Genomic DNA, 16,740 nt, shown 5'->3' on the forward strand with positions numbered 1-16,740 from the left:
AATTACCGTATGACCCAGCAGTCCCACTACTGGGCCTATACCCAGAGAAAACCATAATTCAAAGAGTCATGTACCACAATGTTCACTGCAGCTCTATTTACAATAGCCCGGAGATGGCAACAACCTAAGTGTCCACTGACAGATGAATGGATAAAGAAGATGTGGCACATATATACAATGGAATATTACTCAGCCATAAAAAGAAACGAAATTGAGTTATTTGTAGCGAGGTGGATGGACCTAGAGTCTGTCATACAGAGCGAAGTACGTCAGAAAGAGAAAAACAAATACCATATGCTAATACATATATATGGAATCTAAAAAAAAAAAAAAAAGTTCTGAAGAACCTAGGGGCAGGACAGGAATAAAGACGCAGACGTACAGAGTGGACCTGAAGACATGGGGAGGGGGAAGGGTAAGCTGGGGTGAAGTGAGACAGTGGCATTGACACACATACACTACCAAATGTAAAATAGATAGCTAGTGGGAAGCAGCCGCATAGCACACGGAGATCCGCTCGGTGCTTGGTGACCACCTCGAGGGGTGGGATAGGGAGGGTGAGAGGGAGGGGATGTGGGGATATATGTATACGGGTAGCTGATTCACTTTGTTATATAGCAGAAGCTAACACAACAATGTAAAGCAATTATATTCCAATAAGGATGTTTAAAAAAAAAAGAGAGCCTGTGAAGAGGAATGTAAGTGGCCTCTGGGAGTGGAGAGTGGTCCCTGGCTGACAAAAGGAGGACCCCTGTCCTATAACCACAAGGAACTGACTTCTGTCAATAACCCATATGAACTTGGAAGCAGGTTCTTCCTTGGTCAAGTCTCCAGAGGAGAATTCAGCCAGTTGACACTTTGATTTCAACTCTGTGCAGCTCCCAGCAGTGGACTAGCTATGCTTTCCAGACTCCTGACAGACAGAACTGTTAGCTAATAAATGGGTGTTACTTGAAGACACTAAGTTTGTGGTAATTTACCGCACAGCAAGAGAAAACGAACACAATTTCTAAGTATGTATTGACTATGTACAATGTTAAGTATGCCTTTCTATAACTGGTCAATTATTATTCATATCATCAATTTCTCATTGTCCAATAGCTATGATGACAACAGCTAACAACCACATACTCCTGCTTTCAAACGCAATCAAATCACACAGTGCTGTGTCCTTCGAATTCCCAAGGGAACTCTAATTCATTACGGTCATCACAGCAATAGAACTGAGTGAAATCAGAGTTCACTCAGAGTTCACCTTGGTAAGGTTCACAGGGGACTTAGGTGATAACAGAACATGGCAGGCCAAGAATGGCTGATGCAGACAGACAAAGGCTGGCAGGCACTGTAAGCCACGTGGGTGTGGGAGGCAGGCTGGAGGGAAGGCCAAGAGAAGATGCTTCAAGGGTCCAGAGTCCAGGCTAAGATACTACAGAAACAAAGGGTCAGGGACATGAGCAAATAACCTGCCAAACTAGTCAGGATCCAGCCTAAGAAGACGCCAAGCCTCAGGCTCTAGACAAGAGGTCCAGGAAACAGAAGCTAGCAACAAGAGGGGAAGTGAGATTAGGTCACCCCCAACTTATCTCAGCATGTTGAAAGGCTAGATGGGAAGGGAGGAACCTATAACTCACACAGCTGGGGGTTCAACAGATAGAAATTTATCAAGAAGAGTCAAGGTTTTCTAAAATGTGGTTCCTCCCTCCTACACTGTTGGTGGGAAAGTAAATTGGTGCAGCCGCTATGGAAAGAAGTATGGAGGTTGCTCAAAAAACTAAAATTAGAACTGCCATATGATCCAGCAATCCCACTCCTGAGCATATATCCAGACAGAACTGTAATTCAAAAAGATACATGCACCCCGATGTTCATAGCAGCACTATTCACCATAGCCAAGACATGGAAGCCACCTAAATGTCCATCGACAGAGACTGGATAAAGAAGATGTGGTACATATAATATATAAAATGGAATATTAGCCATAAAAAAGAATGAAATAATGCCATTTGCAGTAACATGGATGGACCTAGAGATGATCATACTAAGTGAAGGAAGTCAGAAAAAGACAAATACCATATGATATCACTTATATGTGGAATCTAAAATATGACACAAAGGAACTTATCTGTGAAACAGAAACAGACTCACGGACATGGAGAACAGACTTATGGTTCCCAAGGGGTACGGAGGATAAGGGAGGGATGGATTGGGAGTTTGGGATTAGCAGATCCAAACCGCTGTTTTATATAGAATGGATAAACAACAAGGTCGTACTGTATAGCACAGGGTAACTATATTCAGTATCCTGTGATAAACCATAATGGAAAAGAATATGAAAAAGAATATATATATATATGTATATATCCATATATATATATAAAACTGAATCACTTCGTTGCACAGAAGAAATTAACACATTGTAAATCAACTATACTTCAATAAAACAAATTTTTAAAATATAATAAAATGTGGTTCCTGTGTCAGCAGTATCAGCATCACCTGGGAATTCACTGGAATTGCAATTTCTCCAGCCCTACCTGAGACCTAAGGAAACAGAAACTTTTGGGTGTAAGGCTCAGCAACTGATGTTTTAACACACCCTCTGGTCATTTTGATGCACAATGAAGTTTGAGAACCCCAGCTATAGTGTCTTCACTCTTACCTTCCACTGACAAGCATCTTGAGAGCCGTAGAACCAAACCACTAGCCTAGCTTTCTCTTCCCTCATTAGCCAGCTTCCTCTATTTTCACACTAGAACCTCTCTGTCAGGACATGTGGAAGGGCAGCAACAGTCAAATGCTGTTTATTTTCCTTTTCATCTCGGGTACATCATAAAGCAGATTATTGTTGAGCTGCATGTATGCATATTAATTCAAGACAGGTTTATAATAGATTATAAATTATTATTGTGGAAACAAATCTGAATTAAATATACTCCAGAAGAGAATGGGAAAAAACAATCAGGAAATTACTATCGCCAGGCACAAAAGAAGGAAAACAAAGCAATGAGAAAGCTTGTAGGTAATCCTCACCCTTGAGATCTCTCACATGAACAAGATTTTAGAATACGAGTGTTTAAACAGTTTTTCTGAATGAAGAAAATTGTTTTTGCAATGTAAATGAAATAAGAAAATCCTGTCTAAGTTAAAAATCACATATATTAGGAGTGTTGCCTGTGAGAGAGATTTTTGTGTTTATTTTGGGGCAGTAGCTGAACATCTATTCTCTTTATCATCCAAGCATTATTTACTTTTTTTTTTCAGAAATGACACTTACTAAAATGACTTCATTAAGTGTCTCCTAGACTTTTCCCTGTATTTTCCAACTTTTAATCCAGAATCTAACTGCAGCTTTTATTATTCCTACCCCTATGTCTTCATGGTTTATTTTCAGTTTGTAACTGGCCACGTGGCATTAAAATATTTCTAGAACTGAAACACATCAACTGAAGCTCATCTTTACTTATAATACCATTTCCTGTACACTGCTTAACAAGTTATTATCATTATCATGGTCTTTTGTAACCAGTTGTTAAATATATAAACAAGAATAGATAGAAAGGGAGAGACCAAGGACAAAGGTCTTTTTAAAAGTAAACATCAGGGACTTCCCTGGTGGCACAGTGGTTAAGACTCTGCACTCCCAGTGCAGGGTGCCTGGGTTCGATCCCTGGTCAGGGAACTAGATCCCACATGCATGCCACAACTAAGAGTTCGCATGCCACAGCTAAGCAGCCAGCAAGCCACAACTAAGGAGCAGGTGAGCCCAGCTAAAGAGCCCGTGAGCTGCAACTAAGGAAGCACGCCTGCTGCAACTAAGATCCGGGGCAAATAAATAAATAAATATTAAAAAAAAAAAGTAAGCACCACATTTAAAAGAAAAATAAGAATGATAGCTGGGATTTGATTGCCAAAAAATAAATGTGAATGAATAAAACATAAAGTAGAAATTCCTTTTCTATCTTTTGTCTTAGGATGAAGGAAGATGTGGCCAGTCTGAGACTACATCGTTTCTGAGGAAGTATTTTCCTGCTATTATTGGGGTATTCCTAGTCTAACTTTCTTACATCAGCCAAAAAGAAGTACAGAATTTTCCCAGCATGGACCATTAATAGAAACAAAAGTATTTTCCTCCCTTTATATTAAAGTACCATTTCCATATTGTTTTTTGTTCTTGATTTCAAAACACAGCATTACATATAGAAAAGCGTGTGTCTAATATTGTTGCATTTTGAATTGAGAAGAAAACAAAAATGACAGCCGCTGACATCTAAAAACTTGACTTATACTCACAGCGAGGCCATGTTATTCTCCTGTTAGACATGAATCATCTCAGAACATCAACTTCAGGCAAGGTTACTCTTAAGACCATAATAAAATGAGATCAAATAATGTCCCTTCATAATTTTGTCTAAGCACAGACAGCAACAAAGGCATTGTGTTACCTGCAAAATGCCAAATATCTCCTTACTTGGCCAAGATGACTGATTGCTACTTATTAGCCAATTACAACTCTACCCTCCATCTAATCTCTCCTCTCTATAGATAAGATTTATTGATGACCAGTCATAGAATTGCTCCTGCTTTCTTACAGCCTCTGATCTGGAACAAACCCCACCTCCTTAGAGCCTCCCCTAAATTACCTAACCGAAGCCCCAATCCTATAATACATTCTTTCTAATATCTTTTTACTGAGATGCTCCATCATTCTCCATGATGTATGTTCTCCCTCTCTGCAGTGAGTAATAAAACCCACCTTGTCTACCTACAGGTGTGTTCTCATTTTTGCTCATAAACAACAGAAAGGTATTTCTCACCATTCTGGAGGCTGGAAGTTTGAGATCCGGGTGCCAGCATGGTCAAGTTCAGGTGAGGGCCCTCTTCCAGGTCGCAGACTGATGACTTCTCCTAGTATCCTCACGTGGTGGAAAGTGGAGGTCCAGGTGCGTCCTTGATGGTCAATTGTACGTTATTTTAATTTAAAAAGACAAAAGCCTCTTCATGAGGATGCCTATAATCCTTTAATGCAAGTTTTAGAATGGATATGGAAAGCAATTAATGATTGACCCAGCAGCTCATCTAATAGTTCAATGTTCTGTGCCAACTCACCTAGTTCTTACTTTGCACTATGCTTAATCCCTTGAGAAGTCAAATAGCATCAATGATTCTGTTTATATATTACTTATAAGCTTAGATTTGGTCGATCTAGAAATGTTATTAAAAAAGAGAGAAAACTCCATATCTTACTAATGATCAAAAGCTACAAGCTTTTTAGATAACTTTGACCAAGAAGATTATAAGACCCTCTATCTTGAGCACTTACTCTATGCAGGTATTATACTAAGTGCTTTATACAGCTTAGCTCACCTAAAACTCAATAAATTTGGAGTCACAGACGTCCAATTAAAAGTGGTTTAAATAAGGAAGAAAATGCGCTGTCCACATAGCTCCATGATGTTAACACAGACTCCTCTGCTTACTGCCATCCAGAAGCTGTCCTCAGTGCGTCCATGGCGGCTCTTTTGGATTGCAAGTTGGCTAGAGTAGTATTGGCCTTCACACCGCAGGAAATGAAAGTAGATTCCTAGCATTAATTTTTATAAGAGATGAAATGTTCCTCCCATTGATTTCCCCCTCAGGTCCCATAGGCCAAGACTCGGTCATGTGTCCAGGCCGTGGTTACAAGGGCAACTGAGAACATAAGCATCTGGAATTTTCAGGCTTAATAATTGGAGGTGAGCTCTATCGGCATGGAAGGACGGAAGGAGAGGTAGCTGTCAGGTAGGAGGCAGACAGCATTGTTCACAGGTGTTATTATTATCGCCATTTTACAAAGGAGGAAAGGAAGCTTAAAGAGGTGAAGTAATTTACCAATTAATACTCAGCTAGAAGGTTTAGTGCAGAATTCAAATCCAGTATGCAGAATTTCAAAGCCCAAACTTTTTTAAGGGCTTGGGCTCTAAATCAGATGGACCCAGGTTTGTATCTAGACTCTGCATCCTGTTTCCTCATTTGTAAAAGGAAATTATTGTATCACTTACTTCTTTGAACTATGGCAAAGCCTAAACAGATAATGTATATATCTAAACAGACAATGTATATATTTATTGTGTGTTGAGTACAATGTCTGGCCCTGTTATCACTGTTGACTTTGCTATCAATCAGCAGCAGCATTATTACCCCATTCCACTGAGAATGCCACTCACTGGGTGAAATTTCTAGGTGGTTGTTCAGAGTCCAAGTGCTCTTCTTCCGTCCTTCACACTACCCGGTGAATGGAGTTTACTCTGTTACTATGACCATACTCTTACCTGGCTTGTGCCCGTCACTCATCTGAACCGTCCTGGGAGCAGGGATCATGTCTCATTTATCTTTATATCTTTAGCCTCTTGCACAATGTGTAATGCATAGTATGTGCTCAATAAAAGATTCTGAATGAAGGTGTAGGTGAGGGTGGAAATAATTCTGTACTTCAACAATTGAGAACTGAATACTATTTCTCAACCTCAGAAAAATCATCATTTCCTAGAAAAATGTTTGATTACAAAAATCTCATCTGGGAAGGCCTAACTGACAAGGCTCAGCACTGAATAAAAACCACATGTATTTAAAGAAAATTTTTATTTTCCCCATCCCCCAAAGGGTTGCTGCTGTAAATCTTCTCTCATTTTAAACCTTGATGTTCTTTCATTGATTAAAATTTACACTAATGTGTCAACAAAATTTCAGCTCACAGTAATTACTCAAGACTCCATCACAAAATCTATGTGTCTTACAAGGTGAAGTTCTTAGAAAATCAGGAATAACATTTAAAAACTCAGCAATAAGATACTTTTGGGATAAAAGGAAAATGCATTCCATAAATATTTTGAATAGAACCAACTGAAAAGAAATGTTCATTTCTTAGGATTGAGTTCAAGTAAGTTTCCATGTTTCCTTGTGTCTGAGGATAGTAAACGAAGTACAGGATTAGCAGCAGACAGTTGACAACACTCACCCTGAGAACATATAAACACGCTATGGGAAGCAGGTGCTGCTGTACGTGAAATAGGAATTTCAGTGGCAGTAAAAACAGGGCAAACATATGTTGGCGTCCTCACCTGCTCATGATCCACATCACAATCATGTAATTAGCCTCTTTTTCTTCTCGCTAATTTATAAATGGTTAAGACTTTTTTTTGACAGTAAAATTGTAACAATGGTTGATTTCTCTATCATTGTTATTTTGTTTTGTTTTACAAAAAGTGTGCAGTCAAGCTACTGGCAAATAATAAAATTGTCCAATATCCCTTTTCATTCTAATTTTGCACATTTAATTTCACTATTGTGTTTCTTAAACATTTTTTCTATAAGCCACCATTTTTTAAAATAAATTTATTTATCTATTTATTTATTTTTGGCTGCATTGGGTCTTCGTTGCTGCGTGCAGGCTTTTTCTAGTTGCAGTGAGTGGTGGCTTCTCTTGTTGCAGAGTACAGGCTCTAGGCGCGCGGGCTTCAGTAGTCATGGCATGCAGGCTCAGTAGTTGTGGCACACGGGCTCAAGAGCGCAGGCTCAGTAGTTGTGGCGCACGGGCTTAGTTGCTCCACGGCATGCGGGATCTTCCCGGACCTGGGCTGAAACCGGTGTCCCCCGCATTGGCTGGCAGATTCTTAACCACTGCGCCACCAGGGGAGTCCTAAGCCACCATTTTTAAAGCTATATTTTTATATATCAGGTACTCAATAGTGGAATCATGATTCCAGTAAGAGTTCTTTCAGGAAGGCAACTATGTCATAAAGTGGAGGATCATTCAGCATTTATAGGCTGCTCTGATTTCAGAAAATATTTTTCAACCATTGATACACTTCCTATGCCTGTTATTCAAACACAACCTTGTTATGAAAGCTAATTGTTAAGGATTTCATTAAGAATTACATTATTATAAAATAATACTGTTTCTTGTAGAAAAGGGGGAAATACAACAAAACACAAAAAAATTAAAATTATGCACAATCCAACCCTGTAGCTGGCTAATGCTAACATTTTGGTTTACTGCCTTCTTGTCTTTTTTCAAAGAATACATAATATATACACATTCAACTTTTAAAAACAAATTAGAGGGCTTCCCTTGTGGCACAGCGGTTAAGAATCCACCTGCCAATGCAGGGGGCACGGGTTCGAGCCCTGGTCAGGGAAGACGCCGCAGAGCAACTAAGCCCATGTGCCACAACTACTGAGCCTGCGCTCTTGAGCCTATGAGGCACAACTACTGAAGCCTGCGTGCCTAGAGACTGTGCTCTGCAACAAGAGAAGCCACCACAATGAGAAGCCTGCGCACCACAACAAAGAGTACCTACCGCTCGCCACAACTAGAGAAAGCCTGCTTGCAGCAATGAAGACCCAACGCAGCCAAAAATAAATAAATAAATTTATTTTTAAAAAAAACAGGGCTTCCCTGGTGGCGCAGTGGTTGGGAGTCCGCCTGCCGATGCAGGGGACACGGGTTCGTGCCCCGGTCCGGGAGGATCCCACATGCCGCGGAGCGGCTGGGCCCGTGAGCCATGGCCACTGAGCCTGCGCGTCCGGAGCCTATGCTCCACAACGGGAGAGGCCACAACAGTGAGAGGCCCACGTACCAAAAAAAAAAAAAAAATTAGAAACATGCTAATTATACTTTGGTTTCTTGCTTTTTCATTTAAAATTATAACTGGAATTTTTATGGTAATAAATATTTATGAAAAGAAAAATTTTGACTCAGTGAATGGTATTTTAAGATAAAGATTTCCATAATTTAATCAAGCCTCCACTGGTGTACATCTACATCATTTTCAACTTTTGTTGTTATAAAAAATACTATAGTAAGCATCCTTGCACATAACATTTCTATATATCTCTATTTTCTTGCTTTGGAACACTACTAGAATATGAATTTTTAACGTCCTTAATATATATATTTAAATTTAAAATGCTTACTATTAATTTTAGAGCTATAACCATAACACAGAGAGCTAAAATGTCCTAAAGTAAAAATTACTGGTGCACTTGTACAAGGTCCACTTTAGAACCTTGGCACATAATGCATACGAAAGCTTGTCATTTTTGTTAAAAGCTCCCAGAACAGTACATCCATGTTGCTCTTTGGCATAAGATATTGCTAGACAGGAAGACACACATGATATCTTTATCATCAAGATACCAAATCTTCTTATCATACTAAGTGAAGTAAGTCAGACAAAGACAAATATCATGTGATATCACTTGTATGTGGAATCTAAAAAAATGATATACATAAACTTATTTACAAAATAGAAATAGACTCACAGACATAGAAAACAAACTTATGGTTGCTAAAGTGGGAGTAGAGGGATAAATTGAGAGTTTGGGGTTAACTGATACCCACTACCATATATAAAATAGATAAATAACAAGGACCTACTGTATAGCATGGGGAATTATATTTAATATCTTATAATAACCTATAACGGAAAAGGATCTGAAAAAGAATGTATGTAAATACATCTGAATCACTTTGCAGTACACATGAAACTAACATATCATTGTAAATCAGCAATACATCAAAAAATAAAGATATCAAATCTTCTTAAACTAAGCCATAATGTAAAAGTACAAAAGGATTTTTGAAGCAATACAAACATATTTTAATAGTAATATGTTAAAATTAATATTTCATACTCATGAAATATAATATAGGAAAAGAAAATTCTGAAAATGAAAAGTAATAAGCATCGATTAGCTGTCTCAGATATTAAAGCATATTATAAAGTGCCAATAATTAAAACAGTATGATAAGTATGCATGAACAGGTTGACAGATGAACGGGAAATACTACGAAGTCCAGGAATAGACCCAAAATTCGTACGTGAACCCTTATTATATCATAAAGGTGGAATTTAAAACTATTGGGGAAAGACAGATTATCACAAAAAGGTGTTAGAGCAACTAGAAAAAAATTACCCCAACATCTCACACTTTACACCAAAATAAATTCCATAGTGGTCAAAGACTTTCAAATGTGAACAACAAAACCATAGAGGTATGAGAAGAAACCACAGGATAATTTTTAATAATCTTCACATGGGGAAATCCTCCCTAAGCATGAAAAAAAAAAGAAAAAGCCCAGATAAAAGAAAAAACTGATAAATTCTATTATTTTCAAATAAAAAAGTTTCCATGGGAAAAAATAAGCAAAGTCAAAACCTACACTCAGAATAATATTTGCAGCTTAAATCATAGACAAAGGCTAATTTATCCCACACATAAAGAACTCCTATGAAATCCATACGAAAAGACCAATAACCCAATAGAAATTTGGGCAAAGGGTGTACACAGATAGTTCACAGAAAAGGGAACACCAAAGGCTCTTAAACATATGAAAAGATGTTCAGCCTCACTTTTTAAAAAATGCCAACTTAAACTTGGACAATACTATTTTTTTGAGATGCTATTTTTTACCTATTAGATTGGCAAAGATCGACACATTTGGTGACACATTCTCAGAAGGATCTGGGGAAACAGGCCCTCTCACATAATGTTGGTGGCAGTATAAATTGATGCAACCTTTGTGGAGAGCACTTTGGCAGTAAAAAAAATCTATAAAAAACGTTCATTAACCCAGCAAGTCAATTACTAGGCTTTAATCTTACTGATATATTCATTCATACATGTACAAAATTTCATATATACAAGGTTGTTATAAGAACACTGTAATGGAAAAGATTGAAAACAACCTAAAAGTCCATCAACAGGGGCTGGTTAAAGGAAATGATACAACGAAGCAATGAAATATTAGACAGTCAATATGAATAACGAAATGAGGAAGCTCCTCGTGTATTGAAATGGGATGACTGCTGATATTGATTGGTAGGTAAGATAGATGTAAAATCATGTACATATGCACATGTGTTATGGATTGTATACGCATCGAGTATCTTTGGAAGAGAACAAAGAGGTGACGATATTAACTGGCTTTGAGAATGGAAACTGGAGTGCTTCACTGTACCCTTTGAATTTTTAAGTATTTGAACATATTATGTATTTTAAAAATTAAATAGAACTACATTAAATTTTTAAAGTTGAGTAGGTTATAATCACAGAAAACAGCTTGGGTCCTAATGAGTTAGTACAAAGAAAAATAAAAGAAATATCTTAGCAAAAGGATAGTAACCAGGACCTAGTGTTCCTCTAAGTCCCCAATTGTTGGGTAGTCTGAATTATCTACTCCCCAAGCCAACCATGTAGCTAGCAGAGGACTAACCAATGCCAGAAGCTCCCCAGTGGTTCCAATCAGGCCTAGAGCTGCCCTCACCTTCCTCTCTTTGCTTGAAGAGAAGAATGAAGAAGCTACTACAGCACACACTTAGACTGACCAATGAATGAATGGCTGGGAGCCTTCCCATTCTTCAGCCAATATAAAACACAGTGAAGCAAAGAAAGTATTAGTCACTGGGTCAGTGACTACTGATCCTTTTGTTACCTCCCCTTTAGAGCACAGCCTCTGAGTCTGACAGCCACCCAGGCAGGGCTAGAAGGAGGCATGTAGATGAGGCCCACAAAGATGGAGTTCACCTTTACAGACATTTTTTGTTTTTTAAGTTAAAAGCAATAAATCTGTTCTTGTTTAAGTGGCAGATGGATTGTTCCTTGGCTTTAGGCAAACTTATCAAAGGAAAGTGAACCAATATGGTCTGGAAGGAAAAAAATAGAGCAACTATCAAGATCTGGATCTAATTGCTTAGCTAATAGCTTAGCAGTCAAGCCTTGAATAATGGGCTAAGTCAGGATGAAAGAGTTATTCCCCCTTTCTTAAGCACTTTACCTGTATTAACCCATTTACTTTTTTTTTTTTTTTTTGCGGTATGCGGGCCTCTCACTGTTGTGGCCTCTCCCATTACGGAGCACAGGCTCCGGACGCGCAGGCTCAGCGGCCATGGCTCACGGGCCCAGCCACTCCGCAGCATGTGGGATCTTCCCAGACCGGGCCACAAACTCATGTCCCCTGCATCGGCAGGCGGACTCTCAACCACTGCGCCACCAGGGAAGCCCCAACCCATTTACTTTTTACAACAAATCTAAGATGTAGTCTTTACTATGATCTCCATTTTACAAATGAGGCAACTGAAGCATGGAGAGTTTAACCAATTTGCCCAGTTACCCAAGGAGTAAACAGTAGAACCAGGACTGAGCCCAGGTAATGTGGCTCCATAGGCTGCACTCTCATCAAAACATACGACATTCTATGTCATAGTAATTTGACCTATAGTATGATCCAAGCATTACAAAAATAATTTTTGTTGGAACTAGGCCCTTCTGAAACTCATAGACCAGAGTGTATGTGAACGTCCTGTATTTGTTTCCTTTAGTCAATGTTTCATACATTGCTGAACAACCTTTTTGCTTTAAAGACCCAACAAACCACATAGTTACATGTCTCCAGGAGCTTTGCAACACTAATTTTCCTGAAAGAAAAGTGATCCCCACTTATCAGTCCCTCTAATTTTTTCTTCTTCCCTTTAAATCAAAGCAGTGTTTCATTTACCATATTTAACACCTAGCATGAGCAAAGAAAGCAAATAAAACAAAGCAAAACAAAAAAGTCCAAAGCAAAACTTAGGTCAAAACTTCCATCCTAAAGACTGAAGACTGGAAACATTAGCTAGACAGCAGCACAGCAGAGTTAGGACATGTATCTCCTGACTCGCAGTCATGAGCTATTCATACCAGGCAAAGAAGACTAAAAATAGGGCCACCTCACCATGTCACTTCTTGTTTTTACTTAGAAATTGCTATGGTTTTCTCTTTGTACTACAGACCTCTCCTAAGATTCTCCACTTTGAGAAAACAGATCCATTGAGAAGCCGCATTATGGAGCCTAAGAACAACCAAGACTTGGAGCCAGACCAGTTGATATTCTAATGACTTCATTAACTACCAGCCCCTGATCTTGGCTTATGACTTATGTCTCCAGCTTCAGCTTCCTGTCACTCGTATTGGACATAATAAGACCAGCCATATAGAAACGGGGGAATATTGGAGATAATGGAAGTAAAGTGCCTGACACAGTAGGTGATAAAAAATGAAGCCTATTAGTACCAGCATATAATTGATTGTTGGGTCTTCCTCTTTTCTCCACTCCTCAAATCATTGCACGTGTAAGGAAATTCTCTAGCACTTAACATGACCATCAGTGTGTGCGAACTTAAAAAATGATTATTAAGTATTTCAAACATACAGAAAAGCATGGAAATAATACACCACCACCTATGTATGTCTCCATTAAAAAAACGCCACCTTGCATTTCATAACTTTATATAAATGGTATGTTTGTCCATCTTATTCTACAACTTGCTGTACCCTCTCCAGCATTATGCTTCTGAGATTTACCCATGTTGATATATGTAGCTGTTAGTTATTTTAAATGCTCTATAGTATTCAACTGTATGAACCTTCCATCATGTATTTCTGATAGAGACACAGATGTAGAGAACAAATGTACGGACACCAAGGGGGGAAAGTGGCGGGGGTGGAGAGGTGGGTTGGATTGGGAGATTGGGATTGACATGTGTACACTAATATGTATAAAATGGATAACTAATGAGAACCTGCTGTATAAAAAATAAATTAATTAAATTAAATTTTTAAAAATTACCATATGATCCATCATGTATTTCTGAGTTCTCCTACTGATGGACATTTAGATTGTTTCCAGTTTTTTACTATTACAAAGAATATTGTAGTAGACATCCTCCTTACATGTGCTTCTCTGGGTACCTGTGAGAGGGTTTCTCTAGGGTACAAATCCAGAGGAGGGACTGCTAGATTCACAAGATACTGTCACTTTCAACATCACTAGCTATTGCCAAATTGTTTTCCAAATCACTACAGCACTTCGTTGTTGCCCCTTGTGGGGTTTTGTTTGTTCATTCTTTACTGAGCAATATTTTATAGACCATAAAATTTACCCATTTAAGGTGTACAGTTCAACAGTTTTTAGCATGTCTGTGAAATTGTGCAACCATCAGCCCAACATAATTTTAGATTCATGTGATAGTGTTTTTATTTATAAAATATACTTAAGCAATCTGTAAAGCGGGTTACATGTCCTATCCAACGTAACCGCGGAAATACCCTGGGAGAAGCTAGTTTGTAGATTGCCTTCTTTGAACCCTGTTGTTTGAGGCGGTAGCTGGAAGGCACGTTCCCAATTAGATTGTGAAACTGATTAAACGCAAGTTCTTGTTATTTGCTAACAAAGGCATTCCTATTTATTCACCTCAGAGTAAAATGACTCAGAACTGACTCTATTTGGAGAGAAGGGAGGCATGCTATACCAAATAAAGGAGCTCTTTTCCCCCAGAATTTTTCTGGCTCCTGCCAGAAAGGGAGGGAGGTGTGAACCAGGGTAGAGGATGGAGTAAACAGTTGTGGAAGCCAGGGTACTGGCAAAGGGGAGGGGGAGCCACCACCGTCTTTTATTTTCCTCCACAGGTTAACTTGCTGTGCTTTCATCAAATCATTTTTGTACTCTGAGTTATTAATTAATGGCACTTTCAAGTATTATTTACTCCATCTCATACTTAATGTGTTAATTGTCAACGCAGGTTGCCAAGTATGACTTGGAATACAAATTTAGGTAAGAATATTGTTCCCACCCAGCCACTAAGTGTTCAAAACCTAACACATTTCTTTCTACTTGGAATCTCCTGAGAAACATCGGTTTCATGGACAAAAACACTGGTCTCCTGTATTCATTCATTCCTTTCAGTCATTGCTTTAAGGACGTCAATTTTCAGATACTATGGTTTCATTTCATCAGGTGCCTGGCAGCTTTCTGAACTCTCCTCCTTACCCTTCAGCCCTTCCCACAAGTACAGAGTACACAGTCATGTTCCGTGATAGCCCATCAGGTGACACAGACTGGGCAATGTTAGAGTGTGATGTGGAGGAGAGGCACAGACACAGGGCTGACACCCAGGGCAGACGTGTTAGACCTCACCTCACCAGCTACGCAGGCCTGTGATTTAGGAATGAGCTGCATGGGATGGGAGGACCCAAGGAAGTTGCTTCTGTAACTACTTCCCTTGCTCCTTACATGAGGAGGCCTGAGGCTCTGACAGGTTTTCGGTCCACTCCAAGGCCCGACTAAGGCTTTAGGACCCGCAAAAGTGAACGACATGGGACTGAAGTGGAAAACAGCCCTGACTTGCACTGGAAGGGATTAAGGCCAGCAAGCAACCTGGAACGCAGGGTAGAAATCCAGTTAGTCAGGACAGGAAGAAGCAAAGCAGATGAGTGCTTGTCTCACTACCCCTCCACCCACCTCAAGGGGAAACAGTCTAACCAGGCTTCATCCAGCCTGTATCCCCAGCCAAAACAAAATTATCTGCCAGTTCCTGAGCCCCAGCAGAGGGCTGAGTTAAACGGGTTACCCTGCTGAAATGCAAATATATGCAAAATGTACCTACTTCTTCTGAGCATCAAGAGCAAACACACACAGCTGAAGTCATCCGCACCTGGGCGGGCCATTCCCCTGAACAGGCTTCAGAGCTGGTCTACTTTCCTGCTTTTCTAGTCTATGGCCCAACTTCCCTAACTTGTTACAGTCATGGGGCCCCGCTGCCGCGTCTTCCCTGCCCCCAGCTTCCTCCACGCCAACAGCTATAGCTCACACATCTCCTGCGGATCAGGGTGCTCCTCTCAATGGTCAGCGCCTGGATGGGAACTGTCCTGCACACGGAAACGAGGCCCAGCATCTCGCTTCCTCTTTGTTTAAAAATCTATTCCTTACGAGCTACAATGGTTCCAAGAACAAGGTTGCGGGTAATTATATTTTCCCTCTGCCCCATCCCATGTTGCAGAGTCAATGTGTGTAGGCCACAACAATAGTTCTAGTAGGATAGAACTGCTATGGTAGTTATGTGTGAGGCACTATTTGAGTACCTCGCAGGTATTATTTCATCTAATCCTCAAAATAACCCTACCAGGGAGGCATTATTATCTTCATTTTTGGATGAGAACACTGAGACCCAGGAAGATTATGTGTCTTGTATAACATCACAATTTATAGACGATGCATGTGGGATTCAAACCCCAATGTTCACTGCAGGACTATTTACAATAGCCAAGACATGGAAGCAACCTAAATGCTCATCGACAGATGAATGGATAAAGAGGATGTGGTACATACATACAATGAAATACTACTCAGCCATAAAAAAAGAATGAAATAATGCCATTTGCAGCAACATGGATGGGCCTAGATATTATCATACTAAGTGAAGTAAGCCAGACAGAGAAAGATACACATCATATAATATCGCTTATATGTGGCATCTAAAAAAAACAAAAAAGATACAAGTGAACTTATTTCAAAACAGAAAAAAAATCATAGACATAGAAAACAAACTTATGGTTTGTTTTCAAACAGGAAAGGGGAATGGGCGGAGGGACAAATTAGGAGGTTGGGATTAACATATACACACTACTATATATAAAATAACCAACAAGGACCTACAGTATAGCACAGGGAACTCTACTCAATATTCTGTAGTAACCAATATAGGAAAAGAATCTGAAAAATAATGGATATATGTATATATATAACAATCACTTTGCTGTACACCTGAAACTAACACATTGTAAATCAACTATACTTCCATATAAAATTTAAAACATTTTAAAAAGATACCTGTAAAGATGAAAATGTAAAATACTCAAATACCATAGAACTGAAATAAAGATACA

General features: G+C 39.2%; 1 protein-coding gene across 1 annotated transcript in view; it reads right to left on the reverse strand.

Annotated features, from left to right (window-relative positions):
* Nucleotides 1–5,415: 5,415 nt before the first annotated feature.
* Nucleotides 5,416–16,740, reverse strand: part of TICAM2 (TIR domain containing adaptor molecule 2) — a 28,967-nt gene continuing 17,642 nt past the window's right edge. Inside the window, exon 2 of the transcript XR_011377329.1 lies at nucleotides 5,416–5,551. The gene's annotated coding sequence lies outside the window, so the exon portion shown is untranslated. The remainder of the gene's footprint in view (nucleotides 5,552–16,740) is intronic.

Source organism: Globicephala melas, chromosome 3, assembly GCF_963455315.2.
Source record: "Globicephala melas chromosome 3, mGloMel1.2, whole genome shotgun sequence".
Classification (NCBI taxonomy): domain Eukaryota; kingdom Metazoa; phylum Chordata; class Mammalia; order Artiodactyla; family Delphinidae; genus Globicephala; species Globicephala melas.